This window comes from Mytilus californianus, unplaced genomic scaffold, assembly GCF_021869535.1.
Source record: "Mytilus californianus isolate M0D057914Y unplaced genomic scaffold, xbMytCali1.0.p SCAF_9, whole genome shotgun sequence".
Taxonomy (NCBI): Eukaryota; Metazoa; Mollusca; class Bivalvia; order Mytilida; family Mytilidae; genus Mytilus; species Mytilus californianus.
The window spans coordinates 97,404,786-97,409,073 of record NW_026262745.1 but is presented as its reverse complement, the minus strand read 5'-3'; positions in this window follow the sequence as shown (position 1 = coordinate 97,409,073).

Genomic DNA, 4,288 nt, shown 5'->3' with positions numbered 1-4,288 from the left:
TATATAAATACCTAAGTAGCCCAGGTCGCATACTTAGGGGCCCCTGTATTTTAACAGCCTCACTTGACCAGGGAAAAAATCAAATGAATTTAAACTTACAATAGTTTTACATACATATATTTAAAAACCAATACTATCGATTTTACCTGTTAAGCATCACTGTAATACATAATCACTATCGTATATCCGGTTCACTGACTAACATGTGTTTATGTGTTTATTTAAACTTGAAAACTATATATTTGATTGAGAAAATTTGAATTGGAAATTATTGATGTGATTGAACAAAAATTGAAATTATTCTGTAATATATAAGTATGGATTATAAAAGGATAAAGCACATGTGGTAAGTACTAATATATTAAGAAGCATGATATATGTGGTAATTTACTAATATACATAATATGCACAGACATAGATTCAAATATCGATTACAATACAAATATTTCTTTCCGTAAAAATAACTTATTGTTCACTACGTTCTTTCTAAAATACAATAAGATTATTATATATGGAATCGAACACACCTTTAGTTTAAAGCAGTAGAACTAAGTATATCTTCTTATATTTTTTCGATAAAGAGTTCAATTTTTGATCTGCATATATACTTTATATCCGAGCGTAGCAAGAGTAGTTTTAATTCGTTTTTCATTTGCAATTTCAACAGGCTTTGTATAGACTGCATATTCAGTTTAATTTTATCGAATTTGCATTTATTACGTTTTTTCCAAATAGCCCATTTAAAATGAAGTACTAATGCATTAACAATTATATTATTCAAATTATCTGTACAGATTCCTATTAGAATATATTTTTCAACGAGCATCTCGTTGTTTATTAGGTTACAAAGTTGTAAATTTCTGACAACTGTTTCTACCAATGGTTTAACATTATTACATTGATAAAATAAATGTTCTAGTGTTTCAATATTATTATTTTGATCACATAAGCGACATTTTCCATTTGACATATGCATTATGCGGGTCAGTGTTTTGATTGTGTTGCCTTTACGGAAAAAAAGGTGTTAACCAACTCCTTCTCCTCTCGTGTAAAAAAAGACTGACTTGTATCACCTCCTGTACAATTATATAGAACAGTTGGCATAAATATCAAGAACACTCAAACATTATCAGTTGAGAGCCTGGAAATGTATAAAAACGTATTAACATTTAAAACTAAATAACCATAAGGGGACCACCTCAAAATAGTCAAAGTCAGCTAAGGTCACCCTTCATATAAGACATTATGCAATGAAATTAAAGATATTAAGTTAAACATACTAGCTTGCTTAAATTGTCGATTAAACATGTTAAAATTATATTAATTTATTTTGTACATTTACATTTTGTTTTTTGCAGACAAGTGCAAATACGTTTTGTCTTATTCGTGTATTTTAATTCAAAGAATCAAATAGACATATAAGCTTCTTTTATTGCCAATTAAAATCACATGTAAGCATACATTTTGTGCGTACACTTATAATTCCATTTCGACAATAAACAATCAGATTGCTGTATGTCTTAATCTCGTATTCTATCATTCTAAGTAAAAAAATAAAGTTCAATAAATCAGTAGAGTATAGAAAGTATAAATAGATATTAAACTTAATTACTACGTTTTCTGTGTCGCAATCAGTTAATTTAGACAACCTTTATATATTTTTTATTTTGTATTTTGTTCCTTAAAGTAATAAATACTCACATTGAAACCTGTTCTGTGCTGTAACAAAATGATGATAAAAATATCGTATAACAATAATGTACAACATATAATTGATTAAAAGTGTACGTTAATTGTTGTCAAATTCCAGTCACAATTATTTATAAAGATTCAACAGCAAGTTGACTTTAATTGATTATAAAATATCTACACAAGCAACTAAACAACAACCATTTCACGTTTAATTGACTTCAATCTTATTAACTTTTTAGAGATATTATCAATTGCTTTTATTTAAAAAAAACTTAAAAGGGTTGCAATATCTGTTTTCACCTGTTTGTGTCATAACATTTGATAAATGTAAGTAACGACTAATGGTTTTAAACCTAATTTCACTGTAAAGTACATCTCAACGAAGCAGTCAACGGACTTCTATTATACAAGTCACATGTTTAATGTGTTACCACTGGGTCGATGCCACTGCTAGTGGAGTTTAAATTCCCCGAGGGTATCACCAGCCTTGTAGTCAGCACTTCTGTGTTGACTTGAGTTATCATTGATATGTTCATAATTATAGATTTGTTACAAAACTTTGAATGTTTGAAATACTAAGGCTTTTCTACCTCAGGAATAGATTAACTTAGCTGTATTTGGCAAAACTTTTAGGAATTTTTGGTCCTCAATGCTCTTCAACTTCGTACTTTATTTGGCCTTTTTAACATTTTTTTATTCGAGCGTCACTGATGAGTCTTTTGTAGACGAAACGCGCGTCTGGCGCAAATATAAAATTTCAATCCTGTTATCTATGATGAGTTTATCTATTTTTGTTTTTCTTACCTGCACCAACTGCATTCATATCTGTACCTCTTATTTTGCAATGGTTCTGGTCTGAAATATGATTAATGAAAGAGTAATCTTCAATTTTGAAACATCATGCAAGGTAATTGCATATATAAAGAAGGTTTGTCACTATATCATGAACAAAACATACCTGATAACTGTTAAATCCAATTGACTTATTTATCAATAATATCCAATTTTTTGTATAAACAAAGATTATTATAATAATATATATTGCGATTATATTTTATGATTTTAAGAACAAGTTATTTTAAATTAGAAATATGAACTGAGATTAACTAAGTAGTGCAACAGTTGTTCACTCCAAGAGACTGACAACTTTGAGTATTGTAGTTGTATGTCAAAAAAGACAACGAGTAAATCTCAAGTATAGTATCTCGCTGTACTGGAAAATAAAACAATAAGATCATCGTTTGTATAATAAAAGCTTAGACCTGGTATGAAGTCATAAACATGACAATCTGTCAAAAGCAGACCTATCCTTAATCCAAGTCAGGATCTGTATTTTTCGTAGGACTGGTATGCAGCAGTCTTGTCCTTGTGACTTTAAAGGCAAAACCAATTCGAAGTTGAAGAGAATTGAGGACCTGACAATCTGAAAGATTTTTGAAAATTCCGAGAACTAATCTATTATTGACAATTTCCTTGATGTAGAAAACACTCAGACTTGGAAGACACTGAAACATGTGACAATGTTGAATGTAAGTCCCTATTTCATCGCACTAAGTTGAATATGTAAGAGTTACTTGTAAATGACATATCCGTAATTTGGGAAGAAACGTGTGAAGTAGAGCAATGAATACATTGTCGTTAAGTAAACTTATTATTTCTACGCGTCTTAAAAATCAAAAATGTAATTCAAATATAAAAAAAGGAAGATGTAGCACATGATCCGTAATTAATAAACATCGGCGTCTAAAAATTCAACGCTTTTTTATGAATCAACACACCATCTAGAAAGGCAAGCTTTTTTTATGAATCACCAAACCATCTAGAAAGTCAACGCTTTTTGATGAATCACCACGTCGTCTGGAAAGTCAACCCTTTTTTATTACTCACCACACCATCTAGAAAGTCAAGTCTAGAAAGTCAACGCTTTTTCATGAATCTCCACGTCGTCTAGAAAGTCAACGCTTTTTGATCAATCATCTCGTCGTCCAGAAATTAAACGCTTTTTGATGAATCACCACGTCGTCTAAAAGTCAACGTTTTTTTATGAATCACCACGTCGTCTAGAAAGTCAACCCTTTTTGATGAATCATCACGTCGTCTAGAAAGTCATCGCTTTTTGATGAATCACCTCGTCGTCTGGTAGTCAACGATTTTTCATGAATCACCACACCATCTAGAAAGTCAACGCGGTTTGATGAATCACCTCGTCGTCTAGAAAGTCAACGTTTTTTTTTAATGAATCACCACACCATCTAGAAAGTCAACGCTTTTTGATGAATCACCACGTCATTTAGAAAGTCAACGCTTTTTGATGAATCACCACGTCGTCTAGAAAGTCAACCCTTTTTGATGAATGACCACGTTGTCTAGAAAGTCAACGCTTTTTGATGAATCACAACGTCGTCTAGAAAGTCAACGCTTTTTGATTACTCACCACACCATCTAGAAAGTCAACGTTTTTTGATGAATCACATCGTCATCTAGAAAGTCAACTTTTTTCATGAATCACCACGTCGTCCAGAAAGTCAACGCTTTTTGATCGATCAACTCGTCGTCTAGAAAGTCAACGCTTTTTGATCAATCACCACGTCTTCTA